The sequence below is a fragment of the Zerene cesonia genome, chromosome 3 (assembly GCF_012273895.1).
Source record: "Zerene cesonia ecotype Mississippi chromosome 3, Zerene_cesonia_1.1, whole genome shotgun sequence".
NCBI lineage: Eukaryota > Metazoa > Arthropoda > Insecta > Lepidoptera > Pieridae > Zerene > Zerene cesonia.
Window position 1 is genome coordinate 7384659 of NC_052104.1, and position 23928 is coordinate 7408586.

At 31.9% G+C, this 23928-nt stretch overlaps 1 protein-coding gene across 2 annotated transcripts in view; it reads left to right on the forward strand.

Annotated features, from left to right (window-relative positions):
- The window catches only part of LOC119837622 (protein tramtrack, beta isoform), a 280840-nt gene that overhangs the window by 92400 nt on the left and 164512 nt on the right, over window positions 1–23928 (forward strand). The window lies entirely within an intron of this gene.

Genomic DNA, 23928 nt, shown 5'->3' on the forward strand with positions numbered 1-23928 from the left:
AGTAGTCTTCAGGGTATTTTATGAAATGAACTCAGTTCGCTGAAATCTTTGTGAAAATTAAATTGTTCGTTTATAGTTATGTGGATTTTATTCATTCTAATAAGCTCTATGTATTTACTCTACAGACTTTCATTTGAATTGAATGAATATTCATCGAATAAGTATTAATTTTTCTAATGTAAGAAAAATACCAAATATTTAAAAGACAATGATTGAAATACTTTTTTTTAATTTTAAATAATCTTATCGGTACATTAATTTTAATTTAAAGAGTTTGTTAGTTTGTTTTGATATACCATCGATAATTGAAAAAATAACAAAAATATAGTTGAAATCTTTATATAAAATTACTACCTACATTATATAATAATTTGATAACATACCATAGACCAAATACAACTAATCAAAATCTAGGGAGCGGTTTTTTTGCTACAATTACATTTAATCGTTTTTTAATAACTTTTGTATACATTGTTACAGTACCCCGTTTTACAACGTCTCGTTACGGCAAGCCAGTGATTCAAATAGGTATGTATAGGTTCAACAGAAACAACAGGAGCCTTGGACCTCGCATTTTGTGGACCTGCACTCGAGTCGGTGCCGGATGCAGAGCGAATATAACCACCGTGAACGATTTTATTATTAAACAGAAGATCGATCATAACCATTAGGTTATAATCGAACTAACAGAAAACCGGTTATAACTAGTAGGTTATTAGAAGACTGTAAAATTGTTATTTATTTTTAAAAATATATTGTGCCTCGATAATTTGTCTGTTTTCATTTTTTAAGAGCTACGCTAAGTTAGAGATTATTGTCATAGTTTGATTAATTATTTCTAAGCAAAAATGTGTTCAAAAGTTACATTATCAAAGTATGAAGATAGAAGTAGATAATAATATAAAGACAAATAATATAAATAAATAACACTAATGAAAGATTTCTATATAAATATTTTCCATTAAATCATTTTAATTTATTTTATTGATTATTTGAATCCAACTATACAACCCATTGTGAATTATAATCATTATTGTTTTGCAGCAATATATTTGTATATTGCAATTTCAATTATTTTACAGAAGCTTATTTCACAACTTCTCGATTTGGAAATCCGGTGATGGTGATAGGTAACCATAGGTACAACAAACATATCAGGTGTCGAGGTATTCGAGCCTTGTGGAGGTGTAGCCGGATCGGCACAGGGTGTCGTGCAAGCATAACCACAATAGAAGACGTCATTGTCAAGCAAAATATTGTTCATAATCATTGATCGAAAATTATTTAAATTATTGATGTTTGTCAAGGGGATGATGATGTAGTGTAAATTATGTTTTGAGATAAGTGTTTAAGTTGATTTTCATTAAATGAAACGGGTAATTTGTTTGTTTGTATGCCAATGTCAATGGGAACACGTATCTTGTATTAACGTAGGTTTTGATCCGTGACCGCGCTCGTTGTAGAGTGTTCGTCGGAGTAAAAAATGTAATGAGTTGAAAGGTCGCTGGATGGTAAAGAGTACTAGCGCCCATAAACATTTGCTTCTGCGTAAGGCCATTTTGCAAAGATTTCACGCTTCTACAAGTGGATAGCTGACTTTAAACGTATGGACCCACGTTCAATGGATCGATGAGGAGAATAAAGGAAAGGGCTGAGAACAATAAGGAAAAGGATACGGGCCTGCGCCTCCTTAATGAAAAATCGTTTAAAATCCGTTAATTTTTTTGTAACTTGTAAGAGTAAATAGTACATGTTCAAAAATTAATTAATGACGGTGGTTTATTATAAAGGTTGAAGGTTTAAAGGTTTTTCCAAATAATTCAGTCCATCTGCGGTCCAGTACTTATGGGGTTATATATTTAAAACATTTAATAGGTCGATATTATGAAAATAATGAGCCATGTGAATAGTGAATATAACGCTAATGAGAACTACGATTAGTGTCTATTTTTACAAACTGTAGCGTGTATTATTCAGTGCAATATATAACTTTAAATAAGTTATATATTTATGAAATTTATCGTTCACATTTGAAGTCACCAGGGGTTAAAATATATGCGTAAAATATATAATACTTGTAATAGTAAGCTACAGGTTAATTACTTATTCTTATGCTAAAAAACGTACATTTCTTACATTGTAAAACGTTAATAATAGCTGTATGTTATGTTAAAGAGTGTTAATGCAAGTATTGCCTTACAATAAGTTTCATAGGAATACCTAAATTTAAAGAAGATATAATATATTCTTATTAAAATTGTTGCTGTTTATTTTTATGGCACACTACGATTATTAAGCCTTAGTATTTCCAAATATATATAAGAATATAATCATCATTGCACTTTATGAAAATGTTGTACATTTTTTATTTATATTTCAGTGCCCTATTACACATTCTCGCGTTTCGGGAAGCCCGTGATGATGTTCGGAAATTATAGATATAACAAAAATTCTAAAAGTCACGGTCCTAGAGCTTTGTGGAGGTGTACTCGGTTGGCCGCGGGATGTCGTGCAACCATATCCACTGTTGGAGATATTATTATTAGGACAAAATTAGTTCACAACCATTGAAGTTATAAATAAGGTTTATACGTTACGACAACGTAAGGATTACTTTAACATTTGTCAATTTGCTTTTTACATAAATAAATATGCACATTCGTGTGGCATAATGTTGAAAATGATTTAGGATAATTGAGTTTAGTAAGATAATTGCACTTTGCAGTTTATGTTTCGTTTCTTAATCGAAGTTCCCAAAAATGATGGAGCTTCTCAATTCGCTGTTTTCTTTTCTTTTTAGTTATTCGATTAGTGGTTTTTAAACCGATTAGCGTGAATACTGTTGTGTTCGTTAGGAAATTACTCAATTTTATTCCTTTTTAATAGAATCTGGAGTTTCTGCTAGTAGAATCTCCACTTCAGGGACATCGGTGACCTTTGTTATAAAAATGAATTATTATTTGGTTATAAATTAAGTAATAGCTTTGTATAATTTTGATTTATCACCGTTAAGATACTCAAAATCCTAGTCGTAAAATTTGCGATAGTTTCCTGTATATACAAAAATATATTTACAGAATGAGTGATTCATCGTTTTATTATCTTTTCATTGAAGTTTGTGAGCTTTTCATTCATATCTCAATTTCCCAAACACGTTCACCCAACGAAAGAAGGTTCACAATTTGTAGCGCATGTTATTTTTTTTTCAGTTCCCCGTTTCACGATCTCCCGCTACGGGAAGCCAGTGATACAAATAGGCGATTATAGGTTCAATAGGAACAATAGGAGTCACGGCCTTCGCGGCTTGTGGACGTGCTGTCGGACCAGCACCGGCTGCCGCGCTACTATCACCACCGTTGATGATATGATCATCAAACAAAAAAGTGTTCATAACCATTAGTTTCAGTACATACCCGTTCGTATTGACGGGCGGCGCAAGCTAACTGCTTCAGAGGGCAGTTGCCCTGGCCAGCATTTCCCACACACCCACGTGATGATGATTTCGGTGTAAATGAGTATCTATTGTTGATGTGTGGTTTGAATGACATCGCGCTGGGTTTGAGGTTGGTGTTTATTGGATATTGTCTTGCTGATCATTGTGTTTTTAGATTTATTAACAAAGACATATTGTTAGTGAGTTTAACAGTCTGCTTTCTATACACGTTATATATAGTACACGCTTTTTTACGATGTTTACTAGAGTATTTGATTGTGATGGGTCACAATTCAATACAATGACGCTGGATTTGTTACTCATCTCGTATAAATATGTCTATTATTTTATTAATTTTTATTCATCTTTGAAATGTATAAAACGAAGTAATGATAAAACAATTTTAAGACACTGATCCGTTTGTAATAGTTAAATTAAACAAGTAAATATTTATTGTAAAGTTTATAATCTGTGCAAAATAGCAATACAAAAATATAAATACGGAGGTTCAATTATAAAAAGTGCTTTCATTTTAAATGATATCATGCTTTTACCATTTATTTTCATAAGAATAGTAAGTACAGAATTTTATAATGGAGTGGGAGTATATTAATGTACAATTTTGTTTCTAGTAAAATTCGGCCTCTCACAAAGAGGGAACCCCATTGTGATGGTCGGGACGCAGCGGTTTAAGAAAACCTCGGGGTATGGCCTGAAGAGCTGGTGGCATTGCATCAAGCGCTCGACGACCAGCTGTTCAGCCAGTATGAGTCTATACGGGAATGTTATTGTAAAAGTGAATTTCAATCATAATCATTAATAACCTTTTGAAGCTGCTTATCATGAGTTGTATGACAGTTTCATACTTGGAACTGATGCGTCCGTTACCAAAAAATAACGGCCAATCATTTGTTTACAATTTTTAAGTCGAGGACATTCGATGAATATGATATGTATTTTTAAATTAATAGCTGTTTTGTTTGTAAAAAAGCTAAAAAAAATTGTTCGAGCACGCAAATCTGAAATTATTGGACCGATTTCTAAAATCCTGTCACCTTGCATATGTACGGGATTCTTGGCTATAGGCTATATATGGACTCCGGCTTAAGCCGAGGCGGACCGCTAGCATACTCGAAAATGGAGTTTGAATCGGCAACATAGCATTATGTTGATTATTCAGAAATAATTCTCTTGGACTTCTAGATTTAATTTTAGTCCTAATTTGCTTTGCGTACTACATTGTGTTATCTATTATAATTATTGCCGTTCCTTGCCTGATCTTTGTAGTTGAAAATTTGAAGCAAATAAGTAGAAATAAATAAAATAATGATTGGAAATAATACGCTCAAAACTCACTTAAAGTTTTATGCTGGTTTTAGCATTTCTTCACGCTGACGACACGCAAACAGCCAATACGTACGAACCTCTATGTAGCGTTTTGGAATAATGCGTAGGTAGCATTGTTTGGGGTGGATAGACGTACGTTGCGGTCAGCGTGCGGTCAGCATGATTCTAAAACCAGTTTTACAGTCTATCACTTGACAATTGAATTGATGTTAAAATAATGGCTTAAGCATAACTGTTATAAAGCATTTGGTTTCAATAAAGTTTTACTACTATAAACTTTAAATCTTTGAAATTAATCAATTATTTACATGATGTAAGATGTTGATGTGGGGTTTGTTTATATATGAAATCATTTATTAAAAAAAATATATATTATATGAGTTTGAAATCGATTAAAAGTTTGGTAATGTTTTTGCAAATACGTATTATTATCTATCAATCTATTATTCATTTTGTATGTAACGTTTTTCTTAAATTTATATAAGTGCCTTTGTAGACGTTATACTTGTTTATGAATTTGATTTAATTTACTATAAATAATAAAATGTATTATTTGGGAATTTTGTATATTTCAATTGTTTTCATACATAACACCTACTTATAAAGATTGTGTTAGAAATACATTTTTTAATCTTTTCCCACATTTTATTATGGTGTTATAATCATCCCCTTTTTATCCTGTATTTGTACCTATGCCTTTATTTCACCTTAAATTTTTGTTTCCATCGGTGCGTGGGGTAATAAAGCTATAAAATTCACAATAGCTTTATATTTTCTTTTTGTACAATATTATTCCGTAGATTTCAAAAATTATTAAACAGTCGCTTGTTATTGATGTTTCAATATTGTATAAAGTGTACACTTAAAGCTATTCTGTGTTTTATGGTTTTGTTTTATAATCTCTCTCTAAGCTATCTGTATCCTTGATCTCTAATCTATACTCTTTTTATATTTCTTGTTAAGCTAGTGCACTACGTAATGTGTTTACCTGAATTTTTTATTGTTGCAGGTATAAATCGAGCTCATTTTATACGTTCAACGCATGGCAACCCAATAATGTTGTTTGATGGACACCGTTTTAACTACAGGACGGATCGGAAGGGGCCACTAGGCCGGTGGGTTTGCGTCAAGAAGTCCAGAGGGTGCCGCGCCACCGCTAGCACTATGGGATGTGAGGTCATTGAATATAGGGACGATCATGACCATTGGTAGACCATGGGCAATTATCGATGGTTGTATCATTGATATTCTTAGTGTATAGTATATAATTGGGTTCAATTTATTGTTACGAATTTTGTTTTTTTTTGGGGTTTTAAGATAAAAGGATTTCTCGATAGATGAAGATGTCATTAAAAAAGTATTGTGGTTTTCATTGTTATTTTATATATTATGACACGCCTTTGTTATTGTTGCTTTCTCTGTGTCCTAAAATTATATATGTGTTAATTTGGAATATAGTAGAAATAATTTAATGTAAAATCTGTTACTTTTTTTTTCAAAATGGAAATAAATAATTGAAAGAATCATGTCGAATACAAGATCTAGTCGACACACGGAAATTTATTGTAACTGATTGTCATAGACAGTAGTTGTGTTAATTTATGGATAACGCGTCTCTTAAATATGTAGACACAGTATTTGTGTGTCGTAGCATTCTGTAACTTAATAATTAATATATTTTAAAAAGGCTAATTATTTAACCTTGGCGATCCTAATCAGGATGATAAACTCATGAAATCATTGTGACGAATCGTCAACCCCAATTGTTTCTGTTTATATTAAGTTTATATAATATTTAATACGATATTAGTGAATTAAACATTTTGTTCAATTATACCAAAGAGGCCTTCGTCTATTGTAGATTTAAATTAACCGTTAATCGGAATAAAGTTATACCTACGTTTAAGTTTTATATTGCGTAATATTCGATGGCATAGTGTCTTCGTTGACTTCGAATTCGTTATCGACCACTTAGATATATATTTTTATAATGAATGTTTATTGATAAATAATACAAATACCAGTTTTTAATGACAATTTGAATTAGTTATAAATGAGATTTGTTCTGCAGTTAATATTTGTATGAGATATAAACTTGAATTGCAGTCGAATTAACGGGTTTATTTTAGTTTTATGAAATTATCATGTTATGTAAAATTAGTTATATTTCTTTTATTTACGTTTATTATTATCAATTTATTTTACTAATTGGGTTTTAATTAAAAAAAAGAAAGGAAAAATGTTGTCAATTTTTTTTGGATCGAAATTAATAATCATTGTTATTCATCTTTGTATAATTCAAGTATGTTAAAATGATTATAAATGGTTCATAATAAAACATATTTTCTAAATGTTGTTCTTTATTTAATATTTGGTCTTGTTGTACCTCAGTTTCTTTATTTCAATTTTATCGGTAAATAGCCAAAACTAAACCGTATTATCATTAAGGACAAATAAGAGAAATACATTTAGATTTAAAACTTGCAGTATAATTCACGAATAAAATTAATGTTTTCATTATATTTGTTCACATAGAAATATCATAGATATTGAAAATGACTTAACTCGTTATTTCAAAGAATTAACATTTTTGCAGACTTACAATAATATTAAATAACTATATATTTTACTAATAAGAACGTTATTATTATAGCTTACTTCGGCTACACGGCGTCTGGTAAGCGATGTTTAGACATGGACGGCTATCGCTTCACAGTTCATCAAAACGAAGGCGCTAAAGTGAGGTGGCGGTGCGTTAAGAAGAATATTGGATGTGCAGCCTTTGTATTAACTATTGATAATATTATTATAAGGACTCGGACGATACATACCCACTAGTTGATATTACAGTAAAACTTGGTTAAGTGGGACCTGGATAAGTGAGAAACCTCCGTACCTGGAACTCATGCTGAGGTCCCAACACTTTGGCACTGAATTACCTCTGTTAGTGGGACGAGGTAAACCTCTATATATCTGGGATTTGTTCTTTCGATTTATCATCATAGTTACCTCTATAATTGAGACAGCGAGTAAATTTTATATGCATAAACCTCTGCAACTGAGATAACATTGTTTGTTTACTCATTCTTATTCTACCCACAAATTCCACACGCAATTCCAAGTACGTAAGTACAAATTTTGACCTTCAATTACCTTCAGTTTTAGTTTCGCTTTACTATCATACAAATGTTTATTTGAAAAATGTCAAAACGAAAGCTACAATCGTTATCATTACGTGAAAAACTGAAGTTAATATCCGTTTATGAAAGTGGGAAGACACGCGAAGAGACCTCTATTAATGGAACCCTCTGTAAATGAGACAGATATTTATTTATACCTGTATATCTGAGACACTGGGTAAGTGGAATACCTCTATAAGTGAAACGACATTGCAGGTCCCTTGATGTCTCACTTAACCAGGTTTCACTGTATAACAGTATTTATAAGGTATTCGCTATGCGTGGGTTGACTCGGGAAATATATGTTGTCTCTTGTGCGGTAGCTTTCTTCTGGTGAATTTAAAGTGCTGTTACTTAGTTCTTTGAGTTTATTCGACTCAGGCTTTTGTAACATCACACGTAGTTAAATAATAATAATAAACAGTCAAATCGTTCTTTATAACTTTTGTGCTGATAATAAATTGCGTACGGAAGAGGTACTCAATTTAACCGTATTTTTTTACATTTGCAACCGGCTCGGTAACTCTATGAGTATTTAATCTATTGGCGCGAAGAATTATATAACTTTTATTAAAACAATGAATGTAATTATAAGATAAATCGTCTAATTTGTTTTGAGAAAAGTATTATATTCGTGAAATAACACTAAACAGTATTGATGCTGTGATTGTCTCGATTTCAGTTTGAAGTGTGTGTTTTATAATGCTTTGAATTTTTATAACCGACAACTGCATGTGAACACTGTAATGAGATATTAGCTTTATAGGTAATGAATAATTTTAGACAATTTGAAAAGGAAACTATACACGAGTACCTACCTACCAACTTACTCAAACTTTGACGAAATAAACAAAGAATTACTTTCTTTAATTGTATATCATCTCAAGTTTTTTAATTGGTGTAGGTATGTGATAGTTTTAAGTCAAGCTAAAACAATACAATAATATTTTTAAATCTAGGTATATCTTTGTTAGAGTACCTACTTAAATAGATCCTATAAATTATGATCTCGATATGTAAATAAATGTTAAGAGAGAGTATATTATTTATTAAAATCATAATTTATGCACGAAACTTGTGAATTTATACTCTATGTACCTAAATATATTTTATACTTATTAATGATGTTTTGCTTTCGTTGATTAAACTAAATTTAGACATCTTATAATGCTAAAATTATAACATAATGTCAAAGCATTTCATGTGTGTTTCTGAAGTCAGAATTCTAGTATAGATATACTATATTCATTGTTATAATTTTGCTTTTGTAGATTGTTATTTTTTGGGGATGTCAATAAAATGGTTACCGTATACAGTGTCTTTAATAATTCATCTTTTCCAACTGAATTCCCAATAAACACAATTACCCTGTTCTTCTTTTTTATTATTTTGTTTGTTTTCCAAGTTTTTCTAATTATAATTTGTATGTTTAATATACTGACATAATTTGGAGGTCTTTTATATCTACCTGACTATGAATCATATACAATACTTAGTTTCTTTAACATTAAATTAAGCTTTTATAAAATACAACAACGCTTAATAAAACTAACTTTTCAGAGCTGATGCACTCGATACTGCGCGCGCGCTTCTGCCGCGAATCCACAAACATTTACATCGGAGGGCACAAGTTCTTCAGGCACTCACGCTCGCTCATGGGCAACAGGATCCGGTGGACGTGCTCCAAGAAACACAAGCTGAAGTGTAAGGCATCTGCCGTCACCATTGATGGGGTTGTCGTGTCTACTAATGGACTTCATTCGCATAACTGACGTGTGGCGGGGTTTGTTGTGGCCCGTTTTTCGAACAACCTGGAGACTGTAGAGTAATGTTTTTCTATTTGTCTGGTGTTTGGGTAAGGCGTATTTAAAAAAAACAGACAGAATAGACATCACATTTATATTTTATATGAATTACTTCTCTTTTACAATTGAGCTTAACTGGAAACAAATCAAATCATTAACTTTACTTTATCATATAACATTTGTATTTATATTAGGGTAGTTTGTGAAAAAGGGGACGCATAAAACACTTTTTTGTTACTTTGATGTTATTTATAAATGTTTTGTTAAATAATTATGCTAAAGTGAAAAAGATGGGTATTTGAATGTACAGTATTCGATTAGATTAGACGTTATTTGTACGAGAATGTCTCGCTTGAGCTCGTTAATTTATGGATGTACAATGACACGAGCAAAGTCAGGAGCAATTGTTGTTTCGTTGAATCAATGTTTAAGCAGACAAATTTTAGATCCTTTAGGGAGACGTAGTTTCATCAAATACTTTGTTATAGTGTCCAAAATTATTGTAAGTGATTGAAAAGTTTTAACTGCCTTATAGTGCTATTAAGAACAAGGATTAGTAAAACGTTTTTCTATGGAGAATACATATTTTTATATCTAGTTTAGTAGTGAGTAACATTCCACGTTTTTAAGAGTTGTTTGTATTTTTAGATGATATTGGTTGTAATATTCTATTCTATTGATGTTACCAAAGGAGCCTTTTATTGAATATTTGAGTCGGATAAACATTTTTTGAGCATACAAATTAGGGTTTTAAAAAATTACGACGTTTATAATGTACGTTGTAATGTATTTACACTTGATGCAATTATCGGATTTATAAAAATATATTTGTTGAAAATTCTTGGCATGTATGCGATATGATTGTCATTGAAAATTTTTGAATTTTACGAAATGTTTCCGATGATTTTATTAATTTTGAGTGGATTTGTGCAGTCGAGAGAATAACTGTATTCAAAATTAACATGAGTAAATCTCAAGATTCGATATTTTTATATTTGTATCAATTCTTCTCAATATTACGAATTCGAAAGCCTGTTTATTTGCCTTTCTTTCGCGTCACAACGGACCGATTTTGTGATATGATTTTTGTTTTTGGAGACTTAGAGGCTAGAGAGCGACATAAGTCTCTTTTTAATGCAGTGAAACATCTTACTTCTATGGGACTTTTTTTTTGACTACACGAGCAAAATCGTTGGTGAACAGTAAGTTTTTTTTATAGAATTAATGTATTTGAAGTAAATATCTTTATTTATTATTTTATTTGTGTACATACACAGGGCTTGTTGTAAATCATTTTATCGTTTTAATAAACACATTTTAAAAGTACTTGTTTTTCCTTTAAAAGTAGTTTTTTAATTAGGAAATAAATAAAATAATATATAGGAATCACAATTTGAATGTTGTTATCTATGTGTGATTCAATAATTTTATTGAATGGTTAGTATATTTTGGTTATCCTATCGCCTTTATTTCTATAGATAATCTATGAGCACATTACTGGCCAAACGGAACCCAAAACTGTATTCTCTGTCTCCTTACCTAGGAGCAACTGAGTACACCTCATGAAAGTGTAATTGCTGAATGATATTTTTCAATTGCAAACGTCTTAACACAGATAACTCAAGGTTTATATCATACATGTTTCATTAACCGACATATACTTTCAGGAGAAATAATCCACACCAGTAGAGGAGTACATTTCCTATACAACCTGTATACGTACAACCGAAAACAGACCGCGAAGAACAAAATGTGGCGGTGGTACTGCTCTCAGTACCATAACGGTTGCCGGGCAACGGTCGTCACCACTTTTGAAAACTACGTGTCCATGGATATCGGTAACCACACGCACCCACCACCCAACATTCACCGGTTGTCTGACGGAAGATATATATTTCTCAGGTCGAGTATTGGATCTGTTCGGTAATGAATAATGTGGGTCAGACGTAAAATGACGATATAATTGGGTCCATAGAAAATTTTTAAAAGTTTAATAAAAAGGGACAATTGTTCGAAAATACATTTTTTTATCTGAACAGTCCCTTCTTCACTGCACAAAGTAAGATGAGCATTAAGTTTTAAGTTGTATGAAGACATCCTATTTAGCGATACCTGTATTAAATGTCCAAAGTTATTAGAAACATATCTTCAAAAATAGAACAACATGTTGTTAATCGGGTGCTGACTAGTTGCAAGAACGTACATATTATATAATGATGATGATAATGATAATCGTTCGATTTCCTTGAGAAGTATAGAGCTTCAGTAAACTTCCTCCAGATTCGGTCTTTTCTGTTACATCTTGCCGAAACATTTTACTCATATGTATCAAATACATACTCGTTGGTACTCGTTTTTATAAAGAATTGTGAATATTAAAAAAAATAATGATCAAAAATATTGGTTGCTAGACGACCCCGACTCCCGACTCCGCCCGGATATCAAGATTCCTTTTTATTCTCAAGAGAGCATTTAATCGGGATAAAAAGTATCCTATTACCCAAGCCAGCTCCTACCCTGTCTGTATACCAAATTTTATTAATATCCGTGCAGTGGTTTCAGTGTGATTGACGGACGAACATTCAAACACACACACATTTATAATATTAGTGTGATTAATGCGTTGCAGCTATAAGGAATGTTAATATGATTTATTGTTTGAAAACAAATTAAGTTAATAAAGTTTTTGTTTACACAAATTTTTGTAGTTCTTTATTTGTGTTAACATTAATTTTTTAATTTCAAAAACTTACGTCTAGAAATAAATATAAACGTCTGAATCATACACGTTTATATGTATTTTTTATTGTAGTGCATACATAGTATTTGTGTTATCGTTTATTAGCTGTGCTCACTTCGTTTACGCGTGCGTAGATTCCAATTGAAATAATGTCATTTTAAAAATAAATTATGGCCCCTATGTTGTCGAAGTCTAAAAGATGCATTATAAAATAAGTTTCATCAATACCCCTCAAGTAGGCTTTGCGCGAAAGCCGGTCAATAGACAGACAAACATTTCAAAATTATTTTTTTTAACTTATGCTACTTCTATGAAGACCCCAATGTTTTTTTTTCAAATTACAGCATCGGTCTCATCTACAGTTTTAGTATATATGTGCATAACTATATACATAATAAGTGTGACCTTTAGTTGCTAGGTCACTTTACTCTGGTCTCCTTAAACCTTAAAATTAGTGTTTCGTATGATAAAAGTGTTATTATATAGTATTCTTTTTCCAGCACCGCTTTTCACGACAACGGGTCGAAGCAACCGCGTTTTAGTTTTGGGAAACTATACATATTGCGTTGATTACACTAATTCTTTAAAAACAAGATGGCGTTGTAATAAGAGGAAGTGTCGTGCGTCTGTAATTACGGTCGGCGAGGAGATTGTTAAAATGGGACAAGATCATAACCATTAGGGTATCGTGTGGTTCTGTGTACTGCCACATTGTTGTCGTCAGTTGATGGTTAAACCAGCCACAGAGACTTTAATAAGTATTGTGACTTTTAAAGTGAGGGTAGTTGGGTGGACCATTGAATAAACTACGTCTGACAACCAAAGTACAGTCGATACGAATGCGCCACGTTTCAAAGTGAGGTGACGTTTTATAATATTCGATACTTGAACTAGTTTTGAACAGTTGCGGAAAGTGATATCTGTATTTCAAATGACAATGAATAACTAATTAATCCAGTAGTATACTAAGCCACAAGGTATATGTAATTTGAAAATGTTATAGATCTGACGGAAATTTTGTTTCATGCAAGAATAGTTAAGATGTTGTTGCTTGGAGTTTGTTAATCGAAGAAAAATATTGTTAATTATATCATCATAGCTTGACCAATTACATTATAGAATGAGTTTTGTAGAAAATAATAAAATCTGTATAAAATAAGTTACTGCCGTCCAATACTAAAGATGTTACACAAAGCAAATATTGCAGGTAAATAGATTAGTAACATTATATGATAATCCACCCACAGGAATAATCAAACACCATTCGTTTCCAGTGTACTACGTTTACAATAGACTCGGTAAGCGATTGGCTATTTGCAACGGGCACACTTACTACTGTGGCTTCCAAGGTACCAAAACCTGTATCTGGAGGTGCACCAGGTGGGGCCATTGCAAGGCCAGGTTCATAATGAGCTCCTACGGTGATCTAGTGACGGGACAATTCACTCACTCCCACAACCCGCCTTCCTATGTCATCAGAAACGGAGTGTACATTAAAATGTGAAGGAAACGGCGCGTGTATTTTGTGTTTATGTATAAATAGTGTAAGTGTATATAAAATATTTAATTGTATCATGATCATTTACAAATACATCACGAAGAAACGACTGGCATTTTTTCTTGTGTAGATTGTGAATGACTTCACGACGTCAATGAACAATAATGTTTGCAAGCGAGTAGACATTTATCGTAAATATTATTATAACAGCAGAATATTATTTTCAGTTCAAATCCAATATGTCACCAACATTGCCGGTAAAATGCTTGCGCTGTTAAATGGACACAGCTTCTATGCTGATAATAGAAGCAAATACAATACCTATTGGCTCTGCACTAACTCGAAACATTGTAAGGCTAGATTCAAAACTACTAAGACTACTAGAAGAATAGTTAATTGCTACTTAGTGCACACCCACCCTCCGCCGGTATATGTCATTAAGAATGGTATGTACATCAAGGTCTCGAGGGGAACTTGAATAAGAAATGTTATATTTAGTTATGGTATTTTTAATAAATGTTGTGTTGTTGTCTATTGAAAAGGAGAAATAAAATACGAGTATTTCATAGCATTGTGTTTTTGATTGTACATCGTAAATGTTTTTCCTTATATGGAATTGAGGAAATATAATTTGTGTTTATATATTGCAGTTCCAAGACTATGTAATGATATAAATTTGTCTTTTTACCTTTATATCCAGAGACTGTTAAATAATTACATACATTTATAAATCATAAAATCATAAAAATCGTAATCTTTTATTGAACAAGGTATACTTTACTCGAATATGGACCACAAAATTCTAATATAGGTTTAGGCGAAAGCTTCCATATCTGAGTTGTAATAAAATTAATACATGTTACATATGAAATAAAAAATATCTGCTATGTAATATAATCCTATAATATTAAACGATTAGCAATTTAAATAATTATTATTGTATCTGTAAGTAATTAATACGAGTACATTATTTAAATAGACATTTGAAAACTGTGAGTATTGAAGAAGTGTAGTGTGTGCTTATGAATAAATGTAATAAAATAAATAGAATCAATATGTCCATTTAAGAGTGATTTACTACCAAAATATTTGTATAGCCTCGATTCTAATTTAGCGTCGTTAAATACTTTTCTTCTTTATTATTATTATATGATATTATTTATTATATTTGCTTTTTTATTATTAATATAAAATGAATCGATTGCATGCCAGTCTACATGGCGAACACTGTTCAATAAATTTTCAATCATGAATCACTTAATATTTATGAAATAAAGACATCTAATGTATAAGTTCAAACAATAAATAAATGAATTAAGATTTGATTTGGGAGTGAAGAAAACAAAGAAAGACAGTTACTTTCGCATTTGAAATATTAAGTAGGCTTTTTAAATCATGCTTTATATAACTTTACATATTCATTACTAGATTCATATTAAGACTCACAGATCTGTTTATCTTTCCAGTTACCTATGTGCTTAATGGCAAGGGCAAACAAATAGCGATATTCAATGGGTTCACATTCGTAGCTGATCCTCGAGGGAAGAACATAACTTCGTGGCAATGTACCAAGAAAAGTTTGCCGTGCAAGGCTCGCTTCACGACTACCAAAGATGGTTTCATGATACGCAGTAATACGGTACACACACACGCAGCCCCCAAGTTTATGATCAGTGATGGAGTGTATTTTAAAATTTGATGATTTTCATGACGGTTGATATTTTTTATGTGATTATAAAGACACTAACGCAGCCTAATAATCTATATAGTCGTTCAACGAAGTCGTTTAGACTGGTCAATCGGGAGGGGGATAACGGTCGACTCGCAGAAGGAACGAGCCCGAGCTACATACATCATGTTACTAGCTGCTCGGGACACTTGGGGTCTGCCATGATTAATGTTTGAAGTTATTATATATTATTATATATTTGTCAACTATATAAGTTGTAAAAATAGGATATTTAACTTGTGCTGTAAGAGATTGTAAACTGTCATTTCTTGTTTACAAGGATGTGCCTTTCCATTATTTCTATACTATTTACTATTATTGAGTTGTGACAATAGTGATTTTTTAACTGCGTGGTTAAAACTAGTAAAGAGTACCGTTTATTATATGCTTTCTCTGTATACTATGATACTAAGTCGATTTTTGTTTCATGTTCTTTTAACTTATATAACAGGCTTTTTCATCGTACTGGGGAAGTGGCGTTAATTATTACTAAATAAATTTATACCTGTATCGTGTTTTAATTTGAAGTATCTTTAGTTATTTTAAAATGTAAAATGATGTACGTATTCATTATTAATTCGTTTGTTTTTTTAATAAAGAAGTAAATAAATTTAATTCTTACTTTCAATACTTTTTAACGTACAACGCTATTTTGTTATGATAATATAATACAATCGACACAACTATTAGTCGATGTGACACAACTGGCGGTAATCAATGAAATTGATAATATCTATTACTTTCAGTAATGTTAGTGAAGAATAAATTCGGCAAGGATATGGCGATAATAAACGGCTATACGTATTATCCGACTAAAAGGAATGTGTCTATACAATGGAGGTGTACTCGCGGTATACCGTGCAAGGCTCGGTTCACAACCGATTACGAATTGAAAATTAAAAGTTCATGCTACGTACATGACCATTATCCACCCAGAATGGTTATTAAGAACGGGATGTGCTTCAAGGTGTAGGTGTAAGATATGTTTGAACGGAGATTAAATAATATTTGTTAATGAATGAATCTTTGTAGGGAAATTGTTGATTTAGATACTAACTTTTTATGTACTTACGTTTTCCAAAAATTTGAAGTGAAACGTTTTATAATAAGCATAATTGCTCTATGGTATTAGGTACACCGGAATGCTTCCTTTGATTACGAGCTATTTAAGTGTACTTAAGCATAAGTGCATGCATATAAGAATTCCGGTAAATTACAAGTATACGAGTATGTGTTTAAACCTATACTTGACATCCGTATTCTGTTGTCCTTTTAATTAATTAATAAATGGGCATTCAGAATGCGTGCCTACAATTGTTTGAATTTACATAAATTCCTTTATGAATAGTATATTCTAGAATTTTATTTATGTTTTATTGTTACAAAAGTAATTCCTTAAGACTACGTAAAGCTTTTTATTCACGTTTAAATGTAGCACAATCCTGATTAATACCAAAGTCGAAATGTAAATTAGCCTTAATAAAATGTAAATAGTTTATTGCTGTATCATACGATGTACTAAAAACTCTAAGCGTCTGTAAATAAGTGATTCTTGCACAATAATATGAGACTTAGATGAATGATCTCATAATATTACACACGGGTAGTATTAAACAAAAAATAAACGAAGAAATAAACAATAAACGAAATTTAAAACTAAGTCAGTAAGTTAGTTTGTTGTTTCATTTAAACTAGCCAAAACTATATTTTTCCAATCGGAGGCCCTATCCTTTTCCTTATCCTTCTTACGCTACGTCCATACCTTTATTTCTGTGGTTAGTTATTTCTTTATCCCTTATAATATAAGCGTGTATCACATTTGCAGAGTTCCTACCTCTGCAATTGTTCATGGGCGGTGATGATAGCTGATCATCAGGGTAACCGCCAGCCAGTTGCCAAAAAATATTAAGTAACATTTACTAAAATGTACTTCACTTTCAGTTCGACTCGTCCTGAATAAAGCTGGAAAAAGATTGGCGTTGCACGAAGGGTTCACGTATTACTGCTCGTCAGACGGTGCTTCGACCATAGCGTGGAGATGCACCCGAGGTAAACTCTGCAAGGCCCGCCTACTCACTACGAAAAACTTGGAAGTGATTCGCTCGAAATTTGTCCATGAGCACATACCGCCTAATTTTATCATTCATGAAGGAGTGTGTCATAAAATATGATTGCGGATAATACAACAGTTGATATGGATATAGCTGTTAGTATTGTGTACAGATAATGGGAAAGATTACACAGCTTGAGTATAATTTCGCAGTGATGATGTGTTTTTGGGTTAGCTAAACTATTCTACTGGGGTAATAAAACACCTAATGTTTGGTTTCCTTTGTTGTCACAGAATACGTCATCTATGTACCTGCATTTGAGATATGTTTTGACTTCTATAAAATCAAAAACAAAAAAGCTAATACAATAGTAGACCACCTACATACTTGATTAAATTTAGGTGCGGTTTATATAGCATGTCGTCACTTAAAGCCGGTAAGCAAATCATTTGAATTTTATTTACTCTAGCTTTACGTGTACTTTTATTTTCTTCTTAAAATAGAAGATATATTATTATTTAATGTAAATAGCCAATTTAAAATCAATAAATTTGCGTTTGCTTAACGTGTTATTAATTCTATGGTATTTGTTTTATGAAATTCCGTTGCATTTTTTTTGTAATAATATTGTTTGTAAATAAAAAAGACCAATTATCAGTAGAAAATGTAAAACAATTGTACATTTTAATTTTTTGAGCATTTCTGTATACATACATACAGAACAAAAATAAATGACAACGGATATTTGATACGTGTTGTGTGTTGCCCCTTTTTGATGTTTGTAATTAAAGCGAGATGTTAAATTTACGGAGAAAATTACCTATTAAATATTTAATAAAGACGAATATTTTAAATTTTACAATTTGTACAAAATGAAAAAAAGTCGTATGGATATATTGTAGGGTATTCAAATAACGTTTCTATTATTCAAATTCTTGTAACAATACACCTATCAAACAAATTATTAATAAGATTTTTATATTTTAGAATTGTGTGTTATTTAGATTTGTAAGTAGGTACGATAAGTTAATGTAAAAATAAATAAGATTTATATTTCTTAGATTCATATTACATTAGTGTTAGAATAATAAATCGATTATATTAATCTATTTTGTTTATATTTATGATGATACTTTTAATTTGACGAATATATTCACACATAACATTTTAAATTATTGATTTAATTGTATTTTAACGATATTTGAAGAGAAACCGCCATTTTAATAAGAGCTTGCATTCAGCCCTAATAATGTTAAAATAAATTACAGTACAAAGGTACCTACGCTAAGGCTTCTAAGAAGCTTTAGTGAAACCATAAAAATTAAAAGAAAAACTCGATTTTAATTATTATTAGATAGGATATATTTCGGCATTTGTTCCTAAGCATGTTTGGAACCTACTCTAAGGGTGAGAAGAAAGGGTAGATTTCAGTTTTATCGGCGGTAAAAATATTTTTTTTAACACATGTGATAAGGTGTTATTTCGAACAATATATCTTTGAATAACATTAGCATTAAAACTATAGATATCAGCAGAGGTATTTAAATTTCGGTCACCAATAAAAACCACCGGTAAAAATATCTACCTCTTCCTTAAAAGGCCGGCAACACCTTCACAGGGACTCTTGTGAGGGCTTATGGGCAGAGGTGATCGTTCGATAATGGGCGCACCACTTGTTCGTTTGTCCGCTTTCTTTTATAAAAAAAAAACTGCATTCGCATTCACAGAGGCAAGAAAATGGGTATATATTGGAGGTGTGTCCTTAATCCTTCCAGTAAAGCTCTGTTCACCACTAACAAGGGAGGTGTGGTGGGTGTCACAGGACTACATAAACACCCCCACCGAGATATGTGTTACAGAGCGGTATTGTTTATTTGTAATGTGTTATTGGACCAGGATTGTAGTATGATTGTAGCTTAGAAGATTGTGTGTACGTTTACTAAATATATACATAATTCTTGTTAAATATATTAGTAAAATATTCAAACAATTTTGATGTGAGTATTTAAAAAATTGATATTAATAAAAATATGTTTCGTTTACCCAATTATACTGCGAAATAAATGACCATTAGTTTTTATTTTATTTTAAAGATTTCAGCAAAGGAAAATTCTTTGTATTTATTTATCCATGTATTTTTTTCAGTGGAATTCGTAATGAAAAGCAACGGAAAGCAATTGGCTGTTCTCAATGGATATACATTTTACCAAGACGGGAGAAGTTCCGGTAAAACGTTCTGGCGTTGCACCAACACCGGTAGCTGTAGGGCCAGGTTCACATTTGTGAGTAATGGCCGTTATGTCGGCAAGAAAAACCTGGAACATGTGCACAAGGCGCCTAAGTATATGATACGGAATGGGATATTTTTGAGGTTATAACGTGGTCATGAAACGAACTCATTTGTAAATAAATTTCCATTATAGGTCCACCATCATGATTCGGCTTAGTCCGAGAGATTAGTAAACAGTTTTGTTATATTTATATATAAAATAATTTACAGTACAATTAGTAGTGAGTTAATAAGTATATCTTAGTGTTAAGTCCTAAACTAAAATATCTAGTAAAAAGTTATGTAGGTACGGAGGTCTCAAGCCTTAAGATTATAGATACGCTTGTGTTTTTGCGAGTATTTGTTAATTAAAAAAACATTATGCAAATGGGCTTTTATTTGTACGTTTGTATGTAATGTGTGTGCTTTAATGTTTAAACAGTAAGCCTGCCGACATTCAAGGTAAAAAATTTTCATATGTTAATAAGTGTTTTTCGGCCTGTACAGTATTTTTAGTAAATAAGCATGAATGATGTTTCTTTTATTTATTTCCGTACATTTATTTACTTTTTTTAAGGACACTTCACAGCTGGTTACAATTTGAAGGACCAAAAGATTGTTCATTATTGAAATTGTTAACACACATGTAGTATTGTTTTAATTAAAAAAGTATTCATGTTAAAATACTTCTTTCTATGCATATTACACTTTTTTAATACCTATACAATGAGTAGGGTAGGTAGTAGCGATAGATAGTTGGGAATTTATTTAACTTGTGCTGGTTATATTCAGTAACATTATGAAAAATTATTTTGTATTTTTTTTCAATTTTTTTTAATACATTATTTACTTTTTAAAAGATGGTGCCTATCTTGATTCAATTGCCGAGGTGGAAACTAATCTATTTAATATGTATGTAATACTAGTTTTGCTTGCGGCTTTACGCCCAAAGGAAAAGTTACATGGTCCGGGGGTTTTTTTCAACATACTTCCCGTTCTCGAGCGATTTCCGGGATAAAAGTATCTGGAGCCCTTTTTCGGGTCCTAAACTATCTCTATATAAAATTTCATCCAAATTGGCGTAGAAACTTCTGGTTTATATATAAGTAAGTATAGATAATATATGTGAGATACCTGTGACACATACTTCTATACATGTATAATGTTTTAAATTCTACATAACTTCATCTGTTTTCCAGCCATAATAGTGCAGAACTTGCAAGGGAACACAATAGCTATCTACGACGGTTACACGTACTACAGGGTGAAGCCGCACCAGCACAAATGGCGATGTTCCACCAGCGGCTACTGTACGGGAAGATTGATAACTAACGATGATAATGTGGTCGAAGCGCTCACGGTGAGGCACACCCATCCTAGGATAAATTACATCATACGTGATGGTATTTTTTTGAAGTGTAGGCTATTGCGGTGAGGACTATGTAGTGAACAAGGATGGATACGTTTCGCTATCATAGATTGATTATATGTACAATCAGTTATTTACTTAGACGTTTAAAACATCGAATATGAAAATATGGTTGAGTTTATATTTGGAAATAAATGCGTTTTTTTAATAAGTTCGTATTTTTTTTTTATCTATATAAAATGTGTGTGTCGTTGCAGACGAGAATGTTGTCGGCTGAAGCAGGAATAATGAAAAAAACATACAAAGAAAACAATAATTTCGTTTATGAGGCAGGATTTAAACCCGCGTTATTTGTCTTACCGTGATAACGCCTGACCCATGATCTGACTCGAATCGAATTTATTCTATTTTTGCGGTGTCGTATGCCCAAGGCCCCCCCGCTAAAATCCTGCTAATCAACTAAAGGTGAAAAAATTCGACAAAAATCGCATTCCACAATATTATAATTGTCGAAATAATGTTTCACATAGCTTTAGATGATTGTTTATTGTCTCAAAAAAATGGCGTAGGGTGTACCTAAGGCGCATGATACCGAGAGAATAGAAATGGGAGCATGGTTGGCTCAGATATTCCCGAATGCCGTTACTTAAAAAATAAACAAAAAAATGTATCTTATAATTTCAGTGCAATGGGTCAAAAAATCGACGGGGACGCGTCTAGCTATAATAAACAAATTTACATTCTACTGTGGGGTCAGATCGAAGACCACCAGTGCCTGGCGCTGCACCAAGGGCGGGCTTTGTAAGGCTAAGTTCACTCTGGAAAACGAATCCCTGCAGATTATTAGAGCTGATCTGTCCCACGATCATCCGCCACCCAATTATCTTATACGTGATGGACTATATATGAAAATGTGATCCGTCTTGTAAACCATTAGGATCTGAAAATGTTTGTTGAACTGTATATTCATTTTACTGTATTTGTATTGTTTTGCTACCTTATTGTGAGTTATTTTATTGGTATTTAGTGCCATAGTATACGACATACCGGCCATGTAAATGTAATTTGTTTTCTTAAAAAAAACAATTTGAAAAGACTCAAAAATACGCTTTAATTGATAGAATTGACATATTGTCTCACTTCTTAGAATGTACATAAGCAACACTAAGTCTCTCTTGATCTTATACAGAGTAAGGGAATTATTTAATCCTGATGATCCTTAACAGCATAATAATGGCAACTCAAAAAATTATTGCGTTGTCACCGATTATTGATGAGAGCTTAAATTTTGCATAAACTATGTTTTTGCATAATGGGTCAAAATAAAAAAAAATGATGCACACAAATATACAGGTAATAAAAGCGTGTTAAGAACAGAAATTATAAAGATTTAAATATTGAATTCGATGCGTCATTGTTAATCTGTTTATATGTATATCCGTTATTACTGAGCTATGATTTAAATAAGGATCAATCCATATTAATTAGTCTTTATTTAAATAATGACGAATCTGCATAGGCTGCTAAGGATTGTTTCTCTGAAATTCGAGAGTTGTAATGACCGCTTGTTTGCAGTTTTGCATAAATTATTTTTTCTACAGTTGTTTTCTTTTTATTTACTGAAAATCTAGTTCATAGTTATAGTAATTTTCAATAATATATATTGCGTTTCCATTCAAACCCCAACCTATCTTGAAGACAGTGATTTTTTATTATATTATGAATATTACATTTACTCTTGATGCTTATAATCTGCTTGCATTGACCGTTGAAAAACATTGTATTGCTTTATTGGATTCGGTACTCCCGTATGTCTGTCTATCCCTGAGCAATCGCATGAACCGGTATAATTAGAGTTGAATTTATCGGAGATAATTTTTCTTGCTGTTGCTGTCAAAAAACAAATTAACATAAAATTAAGGCAACAATCTTATACATATACTAGCTGCACCCGGCAAACGCTGTTCTGCCTTACTCTTATCATTTAGGGGTATGAAAAATAGATGTTGGCCGATTCTCATAGATACGGAATAAGCACAAAAAATTTCATAAAAATCGGCCTAGCCGTTTCGGAGGAGTATGGCAACGAAAACTGTGACACGAAAATTTTATCTTATACATATATGTGACTTTCCTTATCTAAATAAAATTAAAAAGTCAATTAAATATAGCATTTTCTTGTGTTGATTTAGTTGTTGATTTTATGCGAGTATTATATATTTAGAAATTAAAAGCTCGATGTAAAGTTAGTGTTCGAAACGTCGGGTTAATAATATAACGAATAAATCGCATTTAAAATCCGTTAAAAAGTTTTTAATTTCTAAAAGTCGATTAAACACTATATAATGTATAAAAAAGTAAGTACAGAGGATGTGTTATTTTGTTTCCAGTGGAATATCTACTTAGTGTGAAAGGGAACGAACAGCTGCGGGTCGGGGGTTTCAAATTCTACAAGCGTGGTGACAGTGCTGGTCGGACCCGCTGGTGCTGCACCAAGAAGTGGTGTCG